The sequence below is a fragment of the Eubalaena glacialis genome, chromosome 6 (genome assembly GCF_028564815.1).
Source record: "Eubalaena glacialis isolate mEubGla1 chromosome 6, mEubGla1.1.hap2.+ XY, whole genome shotgun sequence".
In the NCBI taxonomy this organism is placed as follows: domain Eukaryota; kingdom Metazoa; phylum Chordata; class Mammalia; order Artiodactyla; family Balaenidae; genus Eubalaena; species Eubalaena glacialis.
In genome coordinates this window covers 48222213-48248474 of record NC_083721.1, presented here as the reverse complement: position 1 = coordinate 48248474, position 26262 = coordinate 48222213, and the positions used below count along the sequence as shown (strand labels likewise).

The window sequence follows — 26262 nt, the reverse complement described above, 5'->3', positions numbered from 1 at the left end:
AGCTGAAATATAAAACGTGTATATTTCAGACCGAGGAAAAAAATGCTAAGCCTGATATAAATATGTGAAATATAAGCCATCTCTTTTTTGGATCCTAGAGGTGATGTATTGTTTTTGAGTCAGAAATTGTATAGCAGTTTGGTAAGTTCAAGAAAAAGACTCTGGAAAACTTTTTTTTCCTTTGGAATGAAGTGAAAGAATTAGTTGCAAAAATTCCATTATTACCTTATATGTCTGTAAAGCGTTTTTGTTTGTTTGTTTGTTTCCCCAAAGAGCTGGCTGGTATCACACCATAGCAATTCCCCTTTTATTTGCACTTCTATGAATAGAAATTAGAATTGAAATCTAACTTTCCGTTTCTTTTCCAGTAGGTTCTGGCTGTCTCTAGAATTCTTTTTACTATAAAACATACTTTTCTTCTATCTCCCAGCACTTCTAATTTTATCTTTCCTATTTTTCTTAAAGATATGGAGGTTGACTTATGTGGTTACTGTTTGGGGTATGAGAGTAGAAGCTCATTTCTAGTGCTACAAAGACATTTCATTAATTTGTTCAACATTTATTGAATATCTACCATGTGCTAGGCTTAATGTCTCTGAGCCTTAGTTGTTCCATCTGGAGTCTTCAACTTTAAAATTTGCTGATCCTAAGCAAAAAGCATCCTTCCCAATTATTTAATATTGTGCCATTCCAACATACCTACAAAGACATGAAAAATGTACTTTTTAATGCCTCTACGCATTTATAGGCCCTACTTCTGCCTGGAATGACCATCTTTCCTTCTTCATTGATCTGACGACCCCTCATCCTTTAAAGTTCAACTCAAATGATAGCCCAGCCTCCTTAGTCTGGTTTAGATCCTATCTCCTGTGCTCCCACTGCCCCTGGGCCTTTCTCTTTCACAACATTTGTCATGTTTTACTATAAAATTCTGTGGTGGATAAACTTTAAGATGGCCCCCAATTATCCCTGCCTCCATCCTGTTAGCAGATTCTCACTGTTGCCTTTTTGACTTACACACTTTGATAAAAGAAGCAACCATGTTGGGGAGGTCCATGTGGCAAGGTATTGAGGATGGCCTTCAGACAAAAGCCAGCAAGACACTGAGGACCTCAGTCTGACAGACCACAAGGAACTAAATCCTGCCAACAACCACATGGGCTTGAAAACATATCCTTCTCCAGTTGAGCTTTCAGATAAGACCTCAGCTCTGACTGATGCCTTGATTGAAACTTTGTAAGAGACCCTGAAGCAGAGGATCCAGCTAAAATACTCAATTTCTGACCCACTGAAGTTGCGAGATAATAAATGTAAATTTGTTAAGCTACTAAGTGTGTAAGTTATTTTTTACACAAAAATTTACTTATCAATTTATTTACTTTACTCTCCCATTGGATTATAAGATTCTTCAGACTGAACACCCTGTCTTTTTCACTTTTGAATCATCAAAACCTAACACTACACCTGGCACAGAATAGCTAGTTAAATATTTTTTGAACAGTGTAGTAGTGAAGCAGGCTCATGTCAGCTTTCCACTACTAACTTTGTGATCTACATTTCATTCAAGTTCAAGACTCAGGTTTTCTATGTGAAAAATTAGAGGGTCAGACTTAATATAGCTCAGTTCAACTCAAGCAGTTTCCATATCTCAGTTTTTCTCTTTAAAAGTAAGTGTCAATGATATGTGTGAGACCATATTATATTTTAGTAGATGACTTGATCTTCAATGGATTTTTATATTCTGGTATATTTTTAACTGTGATGTGCAAAAAGTAATTATAGCAAGAATAGTGTATCTTTGACTTTTAGAAATGAAGACTCTCCTTAAAAAAAACCCTAAAGGATTAAATAGAGAACACAAAAACTGGATGAACCCATGAAAAATTGAAATCAGCTTTATAAAGGGCATTTGATGACATGTAGCATGACATTTAGCAGCTTTCTTAATTAAATGGACTGAAAAACAGATAACACAATTTTAGACAGGAATTGCTTTTTCCATGCTGACAGGAAACCTTTGTTTTGTTTTAGCCAGATGCTCTAAAAAAATGCTATTTATAATAGCGTTGCCAAAGTGAAAAAAAAGGTCTACAAATTCTCATTCATTTCTATCTTTTTTTTAATGCTGTATTATCTTCTTCAATGTTTCTTTCTTTCACTGAGTGTTTAGCTGATAGGAAAATGATGATTCAATTCTTCAAAGACTGATGGACAAGACATTTTTCATTTTCTAGGCCAGCACATATGGAGAAGATAATTCTTATTAAGCACATTAGATAATTCTTGATGAAATCAGTTAACTGTCAGTTGGACCTACCTTTCCTTCCTCTCCACCCTCTTCCTTAAGTGTTATTTCTCCAAGTCCAGAAAACCTAGGCACGGATGATATTGAAATTTTGTTATTTAAAAGAAGAGTAGAAGATGAATACTTTCCTTTTACATAAGACTTGCACTCTTCATCTGTCCATCTATTTTTACTCTGTACAGACACCCCTTAAAACACTGATTGCAAGAAGGAATTAACATTCCTTGTGGTGTCTCAATACAATATTTTTATATCTCCCCTTAAGCACATCCTGTCCTATTATTTCCCACCAGAAGAAAGGGATAAGAAACAATGATCAAATTCACTCTGAAGTACGGACAATAAACTAGAATTGAAGGGAGCCACACCAGACAGAGAAAAACTCTTTTTCCCAATATTAAGCAATAGGTGGTCTTCTAAGGAAGGCTGTATCATGTCTATTTGAGGGAGTCTTTAAAAAAAGAAAAAAACGTTTGTTTAGGTAGAATATTTTTGGAAGAAAAAGAAGATGAAGCTACCTGATAGTTCTTTTTTCTCCACCATTCACAATACAAAAGTAGTTACAAAATATTGAGGTATACTATTTTTTATTCTATATAAAGCCAGGAATAATAATTTACCAATAATGCCTCTTGCAATGACATGAAATAGTTCCATGGCTCAGAACATAGAACATGAAGGAATAGTTTAGGGCTTTCAGAACTCATTTAGGTGATAGCATATTACAGCAATTAGAATTAGGGCTTTAGAACTAAAGAAATGAGGGTTTGGATTCAGATTCTATCTTTGACTGGCCAAGCCACATGTTATGCAAATTACTTAATCTTCTGAATCTGTTTCTTCATCTACAAAATGCAGATTATAATTCCTTTTATATAGAGTTATTTTGAATACAAAATAAAATAGTAACATGATAAATGCTCTCCATAGAACCTGGTACAGAATAGACAATAAATGGACAATACATTAGCCTGGCCTTAAACTGACAGATGAGGAAAATGAAGATTAGAGGTTAAGACCTCCCAAAGGATGTATGGTTAATTACAGAACTTTTGCTGGAAGAAAGGAGATTTCTTCCATAAACTGCAAGTTTTGCTTTACATCTATTCTTCAATTAAATTGCCATAGTATTTGTTTGAGAAAAGTAGATGTCCCTTATTACTGAGAGCAAGGAAAGTACAGAGAGGGAAACTGGTTTATATGATGACGGGAAACAAGTTTCAATGGAAAGTTGAAACCAACAAAATTAGATTAATCCACCCTTCCCAATAACTTTCCACACTGATCTGAATTTTTGTTCCCTGAATGCATATATTACAGAGGGATGCAACTAATGTGTTAATTGAGGATCCAAGAAAGCTGGTGAAACTGTGAATGTGAAAGCAAAACCATACAGACCACCCAACTTTTTCTGAGTTGTGGCAGAGAGAAAACTCAGTGTCAAGGTGCACAATATGAATCGAATCTCGAGGAGGATTCCTAAGCATCTGCGATTTGTGGCAAAATATATCTGTTTTGGGACTCTGGTGACATTAGGTTTCAGTAGCCAATGAGACATTTTGAAGCCCAAGATGCTTGCAGCAAACAGAGATAAAAGACTGTCTCATTATCAAATGTTTCTGTTTTTTAATTTCTCCCTAAGCATGTATTTAATTAAAAAAATATTGTCCCTGCTCTTTCTTCATATGGGAGATTTTCTGATGATTGGAGCATCTGGGGAACCCCAGCCCTGAATCCTGTAAATGTTTGGAGCGGGGTTTAGAAATTCCTGCATGGGTCAGAAGTCTCTGTGGTTTCAACAGGATTTGTAACGTTGATACCCACAAGTTTTTTTCGGCAGCTTTCAGGTTGAAGTTTAGAATTTCTGGTCAACATCTCAAGTACCTGATCCTGTATTAAGAATTTAATAAATATCTATTGAATGTCTCCGTAACTGCTTACAGAACAAGGCATATACCAGGCCTGGAAAGAGGTGTAAATGTAAAAGATAGACAGTCATTTTTGTAGCAGAAATAACAGGATGTTGATAGGACTTTTCTTGTTGCATTGAAGTCGATGTGTAGGGTCCCAGTTGGAAACAAAAAGGTGGTAAATCTAAAAAGACTCACCAGTTTCTCCTCACACCTCAGTGTGGCTTTACTGAGAGAGACCGCCCAAGTGCCAGCCCCAAGGCAACCATACTTAACATTCCTTATTCCTCCCCCCTACACCCACCCCACTCTATCTGAGAAAGTATAAGAAGATGGGAAGGGTTGGGGACTGAGAACATCAGCCTGTGAGGGAGAGTGTGTTCATGGCGAGAAGCTCTTCCTGGGGGAGGGAGGGAAATGGTGGGTGCTTTCCACTCCTCAAAGCCAAGTGAGAGGCTGGGGCCAGAAAGGTGGGGGGCTTCAAGAACCTCTCTTATAAAAGTTGAGAATTCCTGCAGGAAGGGAAGCCTGGCACCCTGGATTTCTAATCTGAGAGATGGGAATACCGAGGAGGACGAAAGGACATGGAATGGCTCCCATTTCCATTTTCGGTGGTGAGGATGTGTTAGTTTCTTGGGATTCAGGTGGACTTCATAGAAGGTACCTGTTACCCAGCAAAGATGCTTTAATCAATAGAAAAAGCACTTCAACTATAGGAGGTTAAGTTAAAAAAAGTTGGTCCATTTCTTCTCCCTCCTCCTACCCCAAACACTTCAAAAGCTAGGCCTCCATAAAGGGGAGTGAGAAAAGGGTGTTAAAACCAGGGCTGGGTCATGCCAGCATCCATAGCTGGGAAGAAGAGTGGAAGAGCAGAGACAGAGAAAGAAAGATTTGCACTGGATTTGAGGTTGAAGTTTTAAACTGGATTGAGCCTTTCATTGCTGCAAGTGACCAGGAAGTTACAGAATCTAGCCAAGATGTCATCAAAGGATAAAGATGATTCAGAAGAGCCAGTCTGAGAGCTGCCATTGGAGAAAAATAACCTTGTTACAGTCATTCATTCAATAATAGTAGTTGAGGGCCTATGTTGTGCCTGGCACTGCTCCAGGCCTTGGGGAGACACAAGGTAGGGAACAAAATAAAGACCCTGCTCTTTGGAGCTTACATTCAAGTGGGATAAAACAAATAATAAATAACAAACAGACAATAGTATAGTGGCACATTGGATTCTACATAACCACATCCTTTCTATGGTGGGAGGATGTACTTATTCATTCAGTGTGATAGAATTCTACATAGATCCCATGGATAGACTCAGGTCTGAGGTTGCTGCTATATGCAGTGAATATTTGGTAATTAGAGGTAGGCCTTTTTATTTTGGAGCCTCCAAATCAATGAACTGTGATGAAATGTCCATTGTATGCAGAAAATTGCGGTACAGGAATTTATAGAATTGAGGCAGGATTAGGAAAAAACTTAACCAATTGTTTTTTCTTAGATGCATGAGGAAGTTTTAAAAAATTGTCTGTATTTTTAAAAATTCCAAAGAAGGGGCTTTCCTGGTGGCGCCGTGGTTGAGAATCTGCCTGCCAATGCAGGGGACACGGGTTCGAGCCCTGGTCTGGGAAGATCCCATATGCCGCGGAGCAACTAGGCCCGTGAGCCACAACTACTGAGCCTGCACGTCTGGAGCCTGTGCTCCACAACTAGAGAGGCCACGATAGTGAGAGGCCTGCGCACCGCGATGAAGAGTGGCCCCCGCTTGCCGCAACTAGAGAAAGCCCTCGCACAGAAACGAAGACCCAACACAACCAAAAAAAAAATAATAATAATAAATAAATAAATTAAAAAAAAAATTCCAAAGAAACCTGGCTTCAATAAGGGATATCCTTGTCTGTGGGAAAAAAGCCTCATCATCTCCATCCCTTTTTTATCAAGCTTGTTTCCTCTAGTGTAGATTTTCCATGGAAAAAAATGACAGTGGGCATTTCTGGAAAATAAGATGTCAAAGAGTCAGACATCAGCTTACATTGGGATTTAGTAAATTTTTAGAGCTTATTGCAGTGACAAGACAAAACAAAATATTACCACTACCACTCTGATCAGAGTTCCTTTTAAAAAATGTTACAAAACACAACCGTATATTTGCTTGAGCTCTGCAGGTCAACGTAGAGAAGCCTTATGGGGACAGGAAACAAGAATTCTGAGAGGACTTAGAGAAACCAGAGCCCTATCACCTTGTCATGTGCTGTGCCTGAGGAAACTAGCAAACGCGCCCTCCAAAGACTTTCAGAATGTCATATAGACTTTCAAAGGGAAACTTTGTGTTTGATGTACTGGTTCGTAACAGTGAGGAGTGCTGTAATGGATGTTGACTCTGATGAGGAAGGAATAAGTATTACTCATTATGTTCAGGCCTTGCGATCAAATATCTGACCCCTTTTACACCTGAACTTGGCAGAGTGGATTCTCCTACGTTGAGTGAAAACATGGCACCATCCAGGAAGTTGGAAGAATGCCTCCCAGTCAGAGATGCCATTGTTTCTCTTCATTGGGCAGCTGAACAACAGGGGCTTGGTTACTCGCTGCCTGAGCCTTGCCTCTCCCCAGCAACCACAGACCCAAATGAAAGACAGAATTCTTGGAAAGCCAGTAGTGGGCAAAATTACCTAACTCATGATTTCAAAGCTGAGTTGATGCAATTCTTTGAAAAGAAGTCTTTGGAAAACTTTAAGTCTGAGTTAGGGGCCCCTAACTCAGAGAACTGGAATCCCTTGAGCACACTGCAATTCCTTTACCAAAACACATTCCATATTGTCTTGTAATTACGTGTTTTCTTGAACTCATTCAGCTGAATAGGGACCTTGTTTATTCTGCTGATCAATGAATCCCCAGGGCCTGCTATAGTCCTGACTCACAGTGGGTACTTAATAATTATTTCCTGATTGAACGGAGGAATGAAGAAAAGCTCTGAAAGACTGACGTAGGTTTGTGGGGTTCAACTCTGTTATATGGGTCTGCAGTGGAAGCTGTCCTTCCCACAGTAATAGCAAAGGGTGGCATAGACATTTTGCAGAGGCAGAGTGGAAGAATCAGGCCACCTGATTACATAACAGATCATCTACATGCTGTCCTTCAAGCACACAGTTCAGATCAATGGCCTCTGTGTTCAGATCTTTGTCTAGGAGAAGTGATGGTTGGCTATTTTTAGGCTCTGTCAAATTTTGTTGTGACATAAAACATGCAGGTATAAGCCAGATAGGAATAAACATAGACCAAGGGACTGCATATCTGGAATTTACAGAAACATTTAAAGGTGAAAATGCAAATGCCAGTGCAGTTAAGAACTTAAGGACGCATAGCCAGCTAGTGCCAGAAATGGAGCTCCTTCTGGCTCTCTGGACTCCAAGTACAGTGCTATTTCCACTCTGTCGCTGACTCATAAGCCCTTTTGGGGGAGAACATATGAAATATTACTGTTTCGCATTTTGATAGCTGAAAAGCATTTCAGCATTTTGATAGCTGAAAAGTATTCCAACAATTTTGGATCACCTAATTGTTGTAGTTCCCACTTCTCTTCAAGGCAACCTAACTATCTACCTTGATGAACACCTACAAGGTGCCTTAAAAGCTTATAAGTTGCTTGCTTAAATTTGCAATAGTTACACATGACTGTTGAACATTTTTCAATCAATTCAAAAGTGTGGAGATTAAAAGTATAAATACTGCCCACTCACCCTCCTCACTCCCCACCATTTTCCAGAGGGTAACCCCAGTTAGCAGTTTGATGTGTACCATTCACTCCTTCATATATTCATATATGCATCTACCCACTTATATACACATATGCATATGTACATGTGTATAGCTTTTCTGGTAAGAAAAAAACAAGGTCCTTGTTATGGGTTGAATTGTGTCCCCCAAAATTCATATATTGAACTCCTAACCCCCAATACCTTAGAATGTGACCGTATTTAGAAATAAGTTTGCTGCAGATGTAATTAGTTAAGGTGAGGTCATACAGGAGTAGGGTGGGCCCCTAATCCAATATGACTGGTGTCCTTATGAAAAAGGGAAATTTGGACATAGAGATAAACCTGCACACAGGGAGAATACTATGTGAAGATGAAGGGAGAGATTCAGGTAATGCATTGTCTAAAAGAGAAGGAACACTAAAAATTGCCAGTAAACCGTCAGAAACTAGTAGAGAGGCATGAAACATATTCTTCCTCACAGTCCTCTGAAGGAGCTAACTTTTCTGACATCTTGGTCTTAGCCTTCTGGCCTCCAGAACTGTGAGACAATACATTTCTACTGTTCTAAGTCATCTAGTCTGTAGTACTTTGTTATGGCAACTCTAGCAAACTAATACAGTCAATATAAGCATGTTGCTCTGAAAATTGCTTTTTGACTCAAAACAGAGATCCTGGACATCCTTCTAAGTTAATAACTTTATATATACAACATTTTTCAGTGGTTGTATGGAATTCTATTCAATAGCTGTTTTCCATTTGAAGGATTTGCATGTTTTCTGTTTTTCATGATTACTGTAACACCATTATTCTTTTCTAAAAAAATTGTGGTAAAATACACATAACATAAAATTTACCATCTTAACCACTTTTAACTGTACAGGTCAGTAGTGTTAAGTACATTCATATTGTTGTGACAATCTCCAGAACTCTTTTCATCTTGCAAAACTCTCATTCTATACCCACTAAATAATAACTCACCATTCTGTCGTCCCCTCAGCCCCTGGCAACCACCATTCTATTTTCTGTCTCTATGAATTTGACTACTTAGGTATCTATTTAGGTACATAAATGGAATCATACAATATTTGTCTTTTTGTGACTGACTTGTTTCACTTAGCATAATGTCCTCAAGTTTCATCTATGTTGTAGCATGTGTCAGAATTTCCTTCCTTTTTAAGACTGAATAATATTCCATTATATGTGTATATCACATTTTATTTATCCATTCATCCTTCCATCAGTGGACACGGGTTGTTTTCACCTTTTGGTTATTGTGAATAAAGTGCTGCTATGTAGCAAACATGAATGTAAACATATATATTTGAGACTGTGCTTTCAATTATTTTGGGTATATACTCAGAGGTGGAATTTTCTGGGTCATATGGTAATTCTATTTTAAATTTTTTGAGGAACTGCCATACTGTTTTCCATAGTAGCGACACCATTTTTCATTCTCACCAACAGTTCACAGGGTTCCAATTTCTCCACATCCTCACCAACATTTCTTATTTTCTGTTTTTTTTTTAATAGTTAGCCATGTTAATGAGTGTGAGATGGTATCTCACTGTGGTTTTGATTTGCATTTCCTTAATGATTAGTGGTGTTGAGCATCTTTGTCATGTATTTGTTGGCTATTTGGGCATCTTCTTTGGAGAAATGTCTATTCAATCCTATGCCCATTTTAAAATTGGGTTGTTTACTTTTTGTTGTTGAGTTGTAGGAGTTCTCTGGATATTAACCCCTTATCAACCATATGATTTGCAAATACTCTCTCCCATTCCAAAGGTTGCCTTGTCACTCTGTTGATTTTTGTCCTTTGATGAATATCATCATTCTTATATCTTAAAACAAACATGTGAGTATATCTGTAGGATAGATTCTTGGGGTGGAGTTACTAGTTCAACTTTGAAAAGTTGTACCAATTTAGACTCTTACCAATAGTGTATGATCATTTCCCCATTTCCATTCCCTTGTCAGCACTGAATAAGAGATCCATTTTTAAAAATTGACATAGACATAGACAGTGAAAAGGATATTTTTTTACATAGCTATTCTGTTCTTCATAAAGTAAAAGCCTGTTACATCATGCTTAGCTATTAAACAAATTTGGGTCAAATCGTGTCCCCTGGAACTTTAACACATACACACAGTAAAAACCTATAATTCAGAAATTGGTTCTGCCCCCAGCCCTAAGGTAAAAAGCTTTTACTTATTTTTACTAAAAGCTCTATAATTAGTTCTTTTACATCCAGTGATTTACTTTAATGAATCGTGCCATTTTATAAATTGAGTAAATAAATCTGCTCCAATTCATAGCTAGAGAAATTATAGGAAAAGCCAATGTGCCAGAATGATTCAGTGTGTGCCAATGATTCAATCTCATCATTCAGAATCCTTCCCAGTGCCAGCCCCACTGCACCAGCATAGGATTCCAGTTTCAGGGGCTGGAAAGACCAAGCAGAATGTTTGACCTTAGGAAGAAAGATGATGATATCACACAGATTTAGTGGGAGTTGCGTCACTGCAACTGAGAAAGGGACCTGGCCCAGGAGGATATTTCCTTTGTGGTTATATTTAAAAAAATAATTATAGGAAGATAATCATGGTTTTAGATCTTGGGGTCATAGGGGCACAAAGGCAATGAGGTTCTCCCCCTTAATCTTACCACCTGTATAAAGGCATATCAGGTCCGCACACTGACAGGAGGGAGGTTATACAAAGCCTTGGGGCCCTGACATATTTCCTCTTCTTTCCCTGTTAGACTTTCTACCTAGAGCACTTGTGAGAGATGAACCATGCTTGTGGATGAGCATTTGTCCTCCTGTGTGATTCCATGTAGGGACACAATTGCCTCACTGTTCCTAGGGTCCTCTACTGCAGTTTATTAAAAACCAGAGAAGTGGAGCCTGGTGTTTCCATAGAGCTTTTCTAGTTTATTGGCTCTATTTGCTTACAAAAATATGTTTTCAATTACACTTAAAACATTTGATTCAAATGACTTTGGGAAAGTCAAGATGCATTGTTTTTTCTGCCCACATCACATACATATTGGTTTAATGGGGACTTAAGGTGCTTTGTACTGACGTCAAATGGATGTGATAGAACAGAGTCTTGAGAGAAAGGTGAAGAGTAATATTAAGCTATAAGTAATAGAATAGTAACAAAAATCAGTGTTTATCCTGGACTCATTGTGAGCATGACAGATTACAGGCATGACCATAAATGACAAAACTATATGTAAAACCCAAAGGAAAAAATGAGACTGCATGGAGCACAAGATCAAAACAGGAAATTTTGGTTTGAGGTGAACCTCTTTTCCTCAGATAGAACTTTCTAGATGTTTTTTTCAGTCATCCATATCTAATTATTTTTCTTTGACAATAATGCAAAATTGGAAAGGGTTTTAAAACCACAGGCTTAGTGGGGCTAAAGGGGACATTTTTGTTTTCCTCAGAGGAGTGATAGCTTACAATGAATTCTTCATAGTTATTATTATTATTAGCCCTTTGTCCAGGTCATGGACAAAGCAATATTGTTTTATTGAATGTTGGTTAAATATTCATCTGTCCAGACAGAATGCAGAGATGGATTATACTGGGCCATGCCCCAAATAGGAGAAGGGAGGCCACAGTGAGAAGCTAAGTGGGAGTTATGACTAAAGTGCCGTGAAAGGACCACCCCCACCCAATGCACATGACCCTTGTTGGAACTTCAAGGGTCAACCATGGACCAGCTGTGCATTAGCTCATTATGGATGGACCAGGGCAAAGGTATCCTTATCTACGAGTCATATACCACATGGAGAGCAACTGGGGGCTCATGATGCTGAGCTAGACACCACCAGGGAAGGGTGTTTCCTTCTCACTCTTGTTCTGTCTACTCAATCAGCTATTGTGATTATCCCCACTTCCAGCCTAGGACCTTAAGGTGCATAAGTATCCCTTGGGATGCTGGTTGAAAGTGCAGATTTATGGCCCCAGCCCACGAGATTCTGAGTCAGTAAGGCTAGCTGGGGATGTAGACTCATGATGCACATAGTTCTTGTACCACACTCTAGTACTCTGGGGAACTTTGCCCAGGATGAGCATGAGAGGGACTGGCTGGGCTTTGTGACTATCAGATTTTGCTTGCTGTTATTGGTAAGGGCCTGTCTTAGACCTTTTCTTCCCCACTTGCACTGTTGGTTGTTAAAGACTTCTTGATTTCTGACTTCTTTGACCAGACTTTTGACCACTCACTTTTTCTAGAACCCTGGTTGATTCTTGCATCTGCTGCTTTGTCTCTGATATCTGTGCTTCTCTGATTATCATTTGAGTATCTTTCACTCATTCTTTCATTCAACAGATATTGAATATCTGTGCTTGGTTTTAGGCTCAGTGCTGGGAACACACTGCTTAGTAAGACAGACTCAATTCAGACCATCATGGGATTTATAATGGGGCCAGCAGGAGAGATAGTCAGTTAATTAAAAAGTTATGGTGAGAGTGTTGGATGCCATAGAGGGATGTTGGGGCAATGTCTGAGCATAGAGCAGGGCCACCGAATCCAGTTCTGGGGTTCAAGGAAGGCTTCTGGGAATGCTTAGGGAGTTGGGAGGTGATGAGAAGGCAGAGTGTTCCAGACAAAAAGACAGAACAGTGTGAATGAACGCCCTAAAAGACAAGAGCTATGGCACTCTCAGAGCAAACCGTGGTTGTGTGTAGAGTAGGGTTGGTGACAGCAGGTGGTGTGGAAAGGAGTGGAGCTGGAAAGATGGGTAGGCCGAGACCATGGAAAATAATCCTTGTAAATCCTGTGATGGAGTTTGGACTCTAATTTGAGGGTCATGAAATATCTCTGAAAGGTTTTAAACGGGGTGAGTCACAATCCAATCTGCGCTGAGAAAACACTATAGCTACAATGGGCAGGTGGTGCAAATGGCTCAGAGTGAAGTCCGCAGAAGCCAGGAGAGTTGGGATGAGGAGCACTAGAGACTATGTTAGGGGAGAGACTTAGGAAGACAAATGTCTGTAACAGAAGGGAAGGCACAAAGGACAGAATGGCCTGCAGGTACAGTGAGCTGAGAGTGTTTCTATAGAAACTTCCTCCCAGGGACATTTTTGAGATATCCTTAGAGTACTTTAGGCAATGAGATTTTAGTACTGAGATAAATTCTTCAACTGGGTGATATGGAAGAACAGCCAACTGCTCAATCTTATCAGCTAAAGAATGACACTAGCCATTTAAAAATGTACCAAAATGAATATGTATCTTTTTCAGATTGTGAGTGTCTTTAAGAATTAAAACAAGAAACAAAACACAACTATAAAATACTGGGAAGTCAGAGGCATACCAAGTCTCACAAATGAATCAACATACATGAAAGCCCTTCATATACTATGAAGTTGTATGTTAGATTGTGACAGACTTTAAGAAAGCAGCCTCTAAGGAAACAAAAAGCATGACATCTGCTCAACGTTGGGATGTAATAACCAATTTCAATATCAGAAATCTCTAAGTGAAGACCCTCAGTGAATCTTCAGCTTTCTAAACCATGTAGAACTTTTTTTTTTTTCCCTGAAGAAGGATGGAGCCAGCTTTTCTAGGCTGAAAGCTACACCATTTTCCCATTTGTCCTAAAGGCAAGTTCAAACTGAGAGACCATCTTAAGGCTTGAATGAGTAAGATATGAAAAAGAAACTCTCGACTCAAGATTTCATTGAAAGGCAAAGTTCAGCCCCTTCTTTTGTCAGAAAGTTCTAACAACAGAAAAGGGCTCCAATGGGGGCTGCATGCCCAAGCGGACTTTTCTCACAAACGCATAGCACTGGACAGATTTGGACAGATTTGGAATGTGCCCTTCTTTCTGCTAGACGTTTTCCCACTCTTGGCCTTCCAAAACCCAGAGTTCAAAGCTTCACGACTACTTTTTTATGGGGGAGCAAATTGCCCACAACTCGATTAGAAAAAGGCATGAGTCAGAGTGTTTGGCTCTTTGTTTCTTTGTTGTGTTCTTTGGAAAGATTGTGGGGAAAGAAAGACTGACTTCCTTTGCATCTTTTTTTTGAACGGCGTTTGCTTAAAAAATAATAACCCCAAACCAGGGTATTATTGGGATTTACATGAAACATTTCCAGGTTTTGAAATGGGAACAGTCCACCAGACCCTTGTGAGCTAAGCTTTTGTTTTTCTCATTATACAAATAGATAAATGGAGTCACTGAGCAGTGAGGTAATTTCCCTGATCTCAGTTGTATTACATGAAAAGAAAGCATGAACCCAAGGTTTTGGATTCCAGGTAACCACTTTGATCATGCTTTTATAGGAAGCTGACAACCAAAAAGTTAATAATCCATTATACTGCATGTTAGGAATTCTATCGGAACAGGAATGCTACTTCATATAATTTATATACATGTGTGCATATGTGCGTGCATACACACTCATACGTAGTAGAATAACATCAACTTTCCTGAGTCTTTAGGGAATGAGACATTTTGGATAATTAAAATTTTCCTAATAGCTGATGTTTTACACCCATCAGGACCAAAATATTCTTGTTTTGATATTATATATTTGACATATAGAATTTCCTTAATTCTTAAAAGATACTACTCAGTATGTCAATATTTATATTCAGCTGTGATTCAGTGGTTCCCCCAGGAACTTCCTAAGGCTATACAACAATTTATCTCCTCAATGAATGCTATACGCCTTAGAAATTCTTATCATTTTATAGCTTCTTTTCCTCCTCCTGTATTGCTAGGCTTCTACGATTCTATTTCTTCCTGCTGTTAGTGTACTTACTTATTGCATCTCCTTTCCCTTTTCAACTTCGGTACTTCAAGTTTGCTATGTTCTCAGGACTCAGAGAACTACGTTTGTTAGAATTATTTGCAAAGTAGAAGTAAATAGGCTTGAAGCGAGGACTCCTTGTAATTGCTTATGAATATGAACCTTAATGACCACCATCTTTTCACTTCTGAGCACTTTTGACTTACTTTTTTGTCCTCAGTTGCGTTCTGTAGGGTTGAAGTTTTCAGAAATTGGAATGCTAGATAAATGAAAAGTTACCTTAAATATATTTTAATTCTGAAACTCACCTTGGAATAACTTATTTTTTTCCCAGTGATTCAGATAGTGTTCATCCAACCAGCATTTATTGGAAAGCAAAGTGCCTGACTCTGTTCCAGGGCCCTAGGATTTCTCAGTGTCTTGGGTTCATCCCTAGGACACTCACTATTCATTTTATCTTGTTGGCAACAAAATTCAGAAGATTTCATAACAATTTTAGTTGAAAGAATACCATAAAAAAGATAGTTTACTGTTTTGTACATTTTTATGTATGTGTGTTGAATGTCTGAAGTGTGTCTATTAAGGTACTGACTTGTTACATTTTTGGCACCTAGAAAGTGGGATGGGGCTTGAATCCTTGACAGCTGTTGAGTGAAAGCCTGTTGCTGAGTGAGGATGGGTGTGTTGTGAGAGGACACTGGCCCCTAGGAAGGCTCAGAACACATGACCAGCATGAAAAAGGCACAAAAAGTGGCCTCCCCTTTGAAGAAAAAGAAAAAAGGAGTTCTCACATTCCCTGTGCATTTATGCTCCAAGTGGCTTTTTATTGGTTTCTATGCCTTTCAGCTGCTGACCATAAGTGCAGGTGAAACAGTCCTTGATGGTGTCTAGCATAGGACTTGGCACATGGTAGGTCCCCAAAAGCTATATGTTGAGTGAATGAGTAAGTGAGGTTGAGATTGAAGTCCTAAACAAACAAAACTAGGGTAATTGAACTTCAGAGACAGTCTTTTAAAACTCGTATGGCCCCTTTTCTTTTGTCTTTATGAACTAAAATGCCTTCACTATAGCTTGCAGTTTTTCTTATTCTAACATTGGGCTTCTTAGAGCCATTTATTGAGGGAGACTGGATTGAAAGTTTTCTTGATAATTAAGGCACAGAGATAAAAAGGCTAGGGCTTTTTAAAATAGGAAAATGGGATTCACGTAAGACAGGATTCTGATGTGCTGACATTAAACATTGTAGGGAGAATGGGCATGGCTTAAGAAAGTATATTACTTCTGAAAAAGAATATTTACATTGAATATATATATGAATCACTTTGCCATACACCAGAAACTAACACAACATTGTAAGTTAACTATACTTCAATAAAAAAAGGGTATATTACTGCATCAAAGTGAAGGGATCAAAATGCATTTGGGATGCCAGCAGCCTCAATGGGAGTGTAGAGGGCATAGCAGCATAAAGCTCCAGAAGCCCATGGGATGAGCTAAGACCTTAGATGAGGCACCCAGGATGGCCATCTTTTTTCTGATGATACCACAACTGCCTATATGTGATATACATTGCCATGGTGAAGGGAGGGAGGTGGCCTTGAACTGGAACGGGATTATGCAATCACGGAAACCTCCATTGGGGAACTGGTGGGGACACTGATGTAGTGCCATTTATTGCAAGCAAACAAATAACAACAATAGCAAAACAAAAACAACCCTTTTACCTTCCAAAACCAAAAAAACCTCAGAAGACCAGAATTACAGATGAGCCTATAAATAGCCCATGCTGCCACCATGATGAGCTCAAAGAAGCACCCTGGAGTAGGAGTCCAGAGTTCATCAAATGAATTACAAGGCAAAGAGATCCTTAGTGCCCTTATTTGCATTATGTAGAAAGCAATATTTAAGTAAGCCCTCAATAATTCGTAGTCATTATTATCAAATAACTTTTACTGAGTACCTAATGAGTGCCAAACACTTCTCATATGTTATCTTATTGAACATCGTAACAATCCTGAGAGGTAGACTTATTTTAGAGCAAAGAAAACGAACTCTGGATGAGACCCACTGTCTCACCCAGGGTGTCTGTGTTGCTAGGTGGCAGAGGCAGTACATGACCCGTGACTTCTTATGCAAAATTTAGTGCTTTTATTTATGACAGTGGCTTCTCATCGATGATTTAAGATGTTTCGTTTTTTTCTCCTGTAAATGGCATGCATTTTGGCATTAATTAAAAGGGGGATTTAAAAATACCCCTTACAAATTACAGGGGGGTTTAAAGTGAATTGGGTGTTCTTTAAAATCATAAGCTGTACAGAAAACAACCTACAAAACTATTCCTGCTGATTATTATTATTATTATTATTTTTAAAAATATTTATTTATTTATTTGGTTGTGCCGGCTCCTTAGTTGCGGCGTGCATGTGGGATCTAGTTCCCAGACCAGAGATCGAACCCTGGCCCCTGCATTGGGAGCACGGATTCTTAACCACTGCGCCACCAAGGAAGTCCCCCTGCTGATTATTAATGGCATTTCTTATGTTGCTGGTCCTTCTACCACTGCAAATCTGTTTGTCCCCAGACTAGTAATAGGGTGTTGTGAATGTCACTGATGTCACAAAATGTCAATGATGTAGCAGTTAAAGAGGAGAGCTCAGGAATCTGATCTACTGGTTACATATCCTGGTTAACTTTCCTTCTAGCTATGTGACTTTGAGGAAGTTATTTAACCTCTCTCACATCATTTCCTGTCTCACAGGAAAGTGAACAGGATAAAATGCAATAATACATAAGAAAAAAAAGCTTTCAGCATTCTGACTGGCACAGAGTAAACCTTCAATACACATTAACTGCTATCATTGTTGGGAGTTTGGGTTCTAACTTCTTGAAAAGCACATTCTCTATCATTGAATCTGGTAAGTAACCCTTAAAGATCACTTCGCTTTCCTTTGCTGCAGTTTCTCATTTATGCTGCCAGGACCATTCCTGGATGTGACACCGTTAAGTCTCAGCCTAGGTTAGTAGAAAGAAGAGGACTTCAGGCTAATAGTCCAGCTCCAACACTTAGTATCTAAATGATGTGAAATTTACTTAATCTTTCTAAGTCTCCACAGACTCATGGGTAAAATATAGATAAAAATCTCTAATTCAAATAAAGGAAAGTATATAGGATATATGTCATAAACTGTAAATTTCTCTACAAAGGTTAATTATTATTATCATATCACTATCTTCATGTTTAAAAGGCCCCAAATTAAGATACTCACTAACACTCTCTTGCTCATGTGGTGATAATGAATTCTAGTTTATAAAAATAAGATACTAAACCTCTTCAGAGTTCTTGCTCTGTTAGAAAGGAGTCATGGATTCTTTCTTTAGCCACTGGCTTCTGTCTGCATATGAGAATTTTATTTATATGTATTCAAATGTGATTTAAACACATGGTGATTCTTTTACGGCTAAATATAAAAAAATTTACAATTGAAATGTTATTGCTATCTTTACCATACTCTAAGGCTTGCTTATCCTGCAATTTGTAAATATTTTACAAGGCAGAGGAAAATACACACCCATAATTATTTCCTGACGTTGTCTGACTGATGATCACAGGGTAAATTCTTTTATTTTATTATTTTAAAAAAAGGTTGGGGGGGCACCTTCAAGATGGCGGAGCAGTGAGACATGGAGATCACCTTCCTCCCCACAAATACATCAAAACTACATCTACATGTGGAACAACTCGTATAGAACACCTACTGAACGCTGGCAGAAGACTTCAGACCTCCCAAAAGGCAAGAAACTCCCCACGTACCTGGGTAGGGCAAAAGAAAAAAGGAAAAATAGAGACAAAAGAATAGGGATGGGACCTGCACCTCTGGGAGGGAGCTGTGAAGGAGGAAAGGTTTCCACACACTAGGAAGCCCCTTCACTGGCAGAGACGGGGGTGGCAGAGGGGGGCAGCTTCGGAGCCATGGAGGAGAGCACAGCAATAGGGGTGCAGAGGGCAAAGCGGAGAGATTCCCACACAGAGGATTGGTGCGGGCCAGCACTCACCAGCCTGAGAGGCTTGTCTGATCACCTGCCGGGGTGGGGAAGGGCTGGGAGCTGAGGCTCGGGCTTCGGAGGTCGGATCCCAGGGAGAGGACTGGGGTTGGCTCTATGAACACAGCCTGAAGGGGGCTAGTGCACCACGGCTAGCTGGGAGTGTGTCCAGGAAAAAGTCTGGACCTGCCTAAGAGGCAAGAGACAATGGTTTTGGGGTGCGTGAAGACAGCGGATTCAGAGCACCACCTAATCAACCTCCAGAGACGGGCGTGACCTGTGGCTATCAGCGCAGACCCCAGAGACGGGCATGAAACGCTAAGGCTGCTGCTGCAGCCACCAAGAAGCCTGTGTGCAAGCACAGGTCACTATCCACACCTCCCCTCCTGGGAATCTGTGCAGACTGCCACTGCCAGGGTCCCGTGATCCAGGGACAACTTCCCTGGGAGAACACACGGCACGCCTCAGGCTGGTGCAATGTCACGCTGGCCTCTGCCGCCGCAGGCTCGCCCCGCATTCCATACCCCTCCCTCCCCCCAGCCTGAGTGAGCCAGAGCCCCCTAGTGAGCTGCTCCGTTAAGCCCGTCCTGTCTGAGCGAAGAACAGAGGCCCTCAGGCGACCTACATGCAGAGGCGGGGCCAAATCCAAAGCTGAACCCCAGGAGCTGTGGGAACAAAGAAGGGAAAGGGAAATCTCTCCATGCAGTCTCAGGAGCTGCAGATTAAATCTCCACAATCAACTTGATGTACCCTGCATCTGTGGAATACCTGAATAGACAATGAATCATCCCAAAATTGAGGCGGTAGACTTTGGGAACAACTATAGATTTGGCGTTTGCTTTCTGCATCTAATTTGTTTCTGGTTTTATGTTTATCTTAGTTTAGTATTTAGAGCTTATTATCATTGGTAGATTTGTTTATTGATTTGGTTGCTCTCTTCCCTTTTTATTTTATATATATATATATATACATTTTTTTCTTTTTTTCCTTTTTCTCTTTTTGTGAGTGTGTATGTGTATGCTTCTTTGTGTGATTTTGTCTATATAGCTTTACTTTTGCCATTTGTCCTAGGGTTCTGACTGTCCGTTTTTTGTTTTTTTTTGTTTGTTATTTCTTAGTATAGTTTTTAGCACTTGTTATCATAAGAGGATATGTTTTTTTGGTTTGGCTGCTCTCTTTTTTCTTCCTCTTTCTTTTCTTTTATTACTTTTTCATTTTTTAATTTTTAATAATTCTTCTCTTTTTAATAACTTTAATTTTAAAATTTATTTATTTATTTTCTTTCTTTCTTTCTTTTTCTCCCTTTTCTTCTGAGCCATCTGGATGACAGGGTCTTGGTGCTCTGGCTGGGTGTCAGGCCTGAGCCTCTGAGGTGGGAGAGCTGAGTTCAGGACATTGGCCCACCAGAGAGCTCCCGGCCGCACAAATATCAAATGGCAAAAGCTGTCCCAGAGATCTCCATCTCAATGCTAAGACCCAGCTCCACTCAATGACCAGCAAGCTACAATGCTGGACACCCTTTGCCAAACAACTAGCAAGAAAGGAACACAACCCCACCCATTAGCAGAGAGGCTGCCTAAAATCATAATAGGGTCACAGACATCCCAAAACACACCACCAGACGTGGTCCTGCCCACCAGAAAGACAAGATCCAGCCTCATCCACCAGAGCACAGGCACCAGTCCTCTCCACCAGGAAGCCTACACAACCCACTGAGCCAACCTTACCCACTGGGAGCAGACACCAAAAACAATGGGAACTGCAAACCTGCAGCCTGTGAAACGGAGACCCCAAACACAGTAAGTTAAGCAAAATGAGAAGACAGAGAAATACACAGCAGAGGAAGGAGCAAGGTAAAAACCCACCAGACCAAACAAGTGAAGAGGAAATAGGCAGTCTACCTGAAAAAGAATTCAGAGTAATGATAGTAAAGATGATCCAAAATCTTGGAAATAGAATGGAGAAAATACAAGAAACATTTAACAAGGACCTAGAAGAACTAAAGATCAAACAAACAATGATGAACAGCACAAAAAATGAAATTAAAAATTCTCTAGAAGGAATCAATAGCAGAATAACTGAGGCAGAAGAATGGATAAGTGACCTGGAAGATAAAATAGTGGAAATAACTACCGCAGAGCAGGATAAAGAAAAAAGAATGAAAAGAATTTAGGACAATCTCAGAGACCTCTGGGACAACATTAAATGCACCAACATTCGAATTATAGGGGTCCCAGAAGAAGAAGAGAAAAAAAAAGGGACTGAGAAAATATTTGAAGAGATTATAGTTGAAAACTTCCCTAATATAGGTAAGGAAATAGTCAATCAAGTCCAGGAAGCACAGAAAGTCCCATACAGTATAAATCCAAGGAGAAACACTCCAAGACACATAGTAATCAAACTATCAAAAATTAAATACAAGGAAAAAATATTAAAAGCAGCAAGGTAAAAGGAACAATTAACATACAAAGGAATCCCCATAAGGTTAACAGCTGATCTTTCAGCAGAAACTCTGCAAGCCAGAAGGGAGTGGCAGGACATATTTAAAGTGATGAAAGGGAAAAACCTACAACCAAGATTACTCTACCCAGCAAGGATCTCACTCAGATTTGATGGAGAAATTAAAACCTTTACAAATAAGCAAAAGCTAAGAGAATTCAGCACCATCAAACCGGCTCTACAACAAATGCTAAAGGAACTTCTCTAGGCAGGAAACACAAGAGAAGGAAAAGATTTACAAGAGCAAACCCAAAACAATTAAGAAAATGGTAATAGGAACATACATATAGATAATTACCTTAAATGTAAATGGATTAAATGCTCCAAACAAAAGACACAGACTGGCTGAATGGATGCAAAAACAAGACCCATATATATGCTGTCTACAAGAGACCCACTTCAGACCTAGGGACACACACAGACTGAAAATGAGGGGATGCAAAAAGATATTCCATGCAAATAGAAATCAAAAGAAAGCTGGAGTAGCAATTCTCATATCAGACAAAATAGACTTTACAATAAAGACTATTACAAGAGACAAAGAAGGACACTACATAATGATCAAGGGATGAATCCAAGAAGAAGATATAACAATTGAAATATTTATGCACCCAACACAGGAGTACCTCAATACATAAGGCAAATGCTAACAGCTATAAAAGGGGAAATCGAGAGCAACACAGTCATAGTAGGGGTGTAGGGGTCTTTAACACCCCACTTTCAATGGACAGATCATCCAAAATGAAAATAAATGAGGAAACACAAGCTTTAAATGATACATTAAACAAGATGGACTTAATTGATATTTATAGGACATTCCATCCAAAAACAGCAGATTACACTTTCTTCTCAAGTGCTCATGGAACATTCTCCAGGATAGATCATATCTTGGGTCACAAATCAAGCCTTGGTAAATTTAAGAAAATTGAAATTGTATCAAGTATATTTTCCGACCACAATGCTATGAGACTAGATATCAATTACAGAAAAAAATCTGTAAAAAATACAAACACATGGAGGCTAAACAATCCACTACTAAATAACCAAGAGATCACTGAAGAAATCAAAGAGGAAAGCAAAAAATACCAAGAAACAAATGAGAATGAAAACACAACGACCAAAAACCTATGGGATGTAGCAAAAGCAGTTCTAAGAAGGAAGTTTATAGCAATGCAATCCTACCTCAAGAAACAGCAAACATCTCAAATAAACACCTAACCTTACACCTAAAGCAATTAGAGAAAGAAGAACAGAAAAACCCCAAAGTTAGCAGAAGGAAAGAAATCATAAACATCAGATCAGAAATAAATGAAAAAGTAATGAAGGAAACAATAGCAAAGATCAATAAAACCGAAAGGGGTTCTTTCAGTTTATCAAAATTGATAAACCATTAGCCAGACTCATCAAGAGAAAAAGGGAGAAGACTCGAATCAATAGATACAAAAATGAAAAAGGGGAAGAAACAACTAACACTGCAGAAATACAAAGGTTCATGAGAGATTACTACAAGCAACTCTATGCCAATAAAATAGACAACCTGGAAGAAATGTACACGTTCTTAGAAAAGCACAACCTTCTAAGCCTGAACCAGGAAGAAAGAGAAAATATAAATAGACCAATCACAAGCACTGAAGTTGAAACTGTGATTAAAAATCTTCCAACAAACAAAAGCCCAGGACCAGATGGCTTCACAGGCGAATTCTATCAAACATTTAGAGAAGAGCTAACAACTATCCTTCTCAAACTCTTCCAATATATAGCGGAGGGAGGAACACTCCCATACTCATTCTACAAGGCCACCATCACCCTGATACCAAAAGCAAAGATGCCCCCAAAAAAGAAAACTACAGACCAATATCACTGATGAACATAGAAACAAAAATCCTCAACAAAATACTAGCAAACAGAATCCAACAGCACATTAAAAGGATCATACACCATGATCAAGTGGGGATTATCCCAGGAAGGCAAGGATTCTTCAATATATGCAAATCAATCAATGTGATGAACCATATTAACAAATTGAAAGAGAAAAACCATATGATCATCTCAATAGATGCAGAGAAAGCTTTTGACAAAATTCAACACCCATTTATGATAAAAACCCTCCAGAAAGTAGGCACAGAGGGAACTTACCTCTACATAATAAAGGCCATATATGACAAACCCACAGCCAACATCGTTCTCAATGGTGAAAAACTGAAACCATTTCCATTAAGATCAGGAACAAGAAAAGGTTGCTGACTCTCACCACTATTATTCAACATAGTTTTGGAAGTTTTAGCCACAGCAATCAGAGAAGAAAAAGAAATAAAAGGAATCCAAATCGGAAAAGAAGAAGTAAAGCTGTCACTGGTTGCAGAGGACATGATACTATACATAGAGAATCCTAAAGAAGCTACCAGAAAACTACTAGAGCTAATCAATGAATCTGGTAAAGTAGCAACATAAAAATTATTGCATAGAAGTCTCTTGTATTCCTATACACTAATGATGAAATATCTGAAAGAGAAATTAAGGAAACACTCCCATTTACCATTGCAACAAAAAGAATAAAATACCTAGGAATAAACCTACCTAAGGAGAGAAAAGACCTGTATGCAGAAAACTATAAGACACTGATGAAAGAAATTAAAGATGATACAAACAGTTGGAGAGATATACCATGTTCTTGGATTGGAAGAATGAACATTGTGAAAATGACTCTACTACCCAAAGCAATCTACAGATTCGATGCAATCCCTATCAAACTACCAATGGCATTTTTCACAGAACTAGAACAAAAATTTTCACAATTTGTATGGAAATACAAAAGACCCTGAATAGCCAAAGCAATCTTGAGAAAGAAAAATGGAGCTGGAGGAATCAGTCTCCCAGACTTCAGACTATACTACAAAGCTACAGTAATCAAGAAAGTATGGTGCTGGCACAAAAACAGAAATATAGATCAATATGGAACAGGATAGAAAGCCCAGAGATAAACCCACTAACATATGGTCACCTTATCTTTGGTAAAGGAGGCAAGAACATACAGTGGAGAAAAGACAGTCTCTTCAATAAGTGATGCTGGGAAAACTGGACAGCTACATGTAAAGGAATGAATCCCTAACACCATACACAAAAATAAACTCAAAATGGATTAACGACCTAAATATAAGGCCAGACACTATAAAACTCTTAGAGGAGAACATAGGAAGAACACTCTATGACATAAATCACAGCAAGATCCTTTTTGACCCACCTCCTAGAGAACTGGAAATTAAAACACAAATAAACAAATGGGACCTAATGAAACTTAAAATCTTTTGCACAGCAAAGGAAACCATAAATAAGATGAAAATACAACCCTCAGAATGGGAGAAAATATTTGCAAATGAAGCAGCTGACTAAGGATTAATCTCCAAAATATACAAGCAGCTCATGCAGCTCAATAACAAAAAAACAAACAACCCAATCCAAAAATGGGCAGAAGACCTAAACAGACATTTCTCCAAAGAAGATATACAGATTGCCAACAAAGACATGAAAGAATGCTCAACATCATTAATCATTAGAGAAATGCAAATCAAAACTACACTGAGATATCACCTCACACCGGTCAGAATGGCCATCATCAAAAAATCTACAAACAATAAATGCTGGAGAGGGTGTGGAGAAAAGGGAACCCTCTTGCACTGTTGGTGGGAATGTAAATTGATACAGCCACTATGGAGAACAGTATGGAGGTTCCTTTAAAGCTACAAATAGAACTACCATACGACCCAGCAATCCCACTACTGGGCATATACCCTGAGAAAACCATAATTCAAAAAGAGTCATGTACCACAATGTTCATTGCAGCTCTATTTACAATAGCCAGGACATGGAAGCAACCTAAGTGTCCATGGACAGATGAATGGATAAAGAAGTCGTGGCACATATATACAATGGAATATTACTCAGCCATAAAAAGAAACGAAATTGAGTTATTTGTAACGAGGTGGATGGACCTAGAGTCTGTCATACAGAGTGAAGTAAGTCAGAAAGAGAAAAACAAATACCGTATGCTAACACATATATATGGAATCTAAAAAAAGAAAGAAAAAATGGATCTGAAGAACTGAGGGGCAGGAGAGGAATAAAGACACAGATGTAGAGAATGGACTTGAGGACACCGGGAGGGGAAAGGCTAAGCTGGGACAAAGTGAGAGAATGGCATGGACATATGTACACTACCAAATGTAAAACAGCTAGTTAGTGGGAAGCAGCTGCATAGCACAGGGAGATCAGCTCAGTGCTTTGTGTCCACCTAGAGGTGTGGGATATGGAGAGTGGGAGGGAGACGCAAGAGGGAGGAGATATGGGGATGTATGTATATGCATAGCTGATTCAGTTTGTTATACAGCAGAAACTAACTCACCATTGTAAAGCAATTATACTCCAATAAAGATGTAAAGAAAAAAAAGTTTTCATTGAAGGTTTTTCCAGTCAGTCCAAATAAACTTAGCTGTGAATGGAAAAGATACAGCGGATTGCCCTGGCTTCGTGCGTCTCTTCTGCCCTTGTCCTGCTCTTCACTGAGTCAGAAGGAAGGCATGTGGTGTGGCTGACCTCCAAAATCATTAAACATCTCCTGTAAACTGTTGCTGTTAGAGACGCATTTTGGTTTATCTTCTGAAAGCTTATTAATAAGTCAGAATCTAATCTCAGCCAGACTGTTTGATCACTTTGCTCTTGGCTTTGCCAGGCATGGGATTTTATTGGGTGGTTGGTCTGTTGGCCTGATGATTCCTGAAGGGCCGTTGGTAAGCCAGCAAGTGCCAGGGGCACATCATTCAAATTCCAAAGACCTGTGACCTCCACTGACTTGCTGGTAGAGGTTTAGCCTTCTTCAAAGAGGCTCAGGTTGTTCACTAGACATAGAGACAAGAATACTCTGGGAAAATCTATGATGAAAAACCACCTTCCTTCAGAAAGTGATGGGGCTTCAGGGGGAGAGA

At 39.1% G+C, this 26262-nt stretch overlaps 1 protein-coding gene across 3 annotated transcripts in view; it reads right to left on the bottom strand.

The window, feature by feature from the left end:
- COL8A1 (collagen type VIII alpha 1 chain) overlaps window positions 1-26262 on the bottom strand; it is a 153051-nt gene that overhangs the window by 114227 nt on the left and 12562 nt on the right. The window contains exon 2 of one of the 3 annotated variants that reach the window (XM_061193015.1): window positions 2318-2372. The exons of the other annotated variants lie outside the window; for them this stretch is intronic. The gene's annotated coding sequence lies outside the window, so the exon portion shown is untranslated. The remainder of the gene's footprint in view (window positions 1-2317; window positions 2373-26262) is intronic. 3 annotated transcript variants of the gene reach the window in all.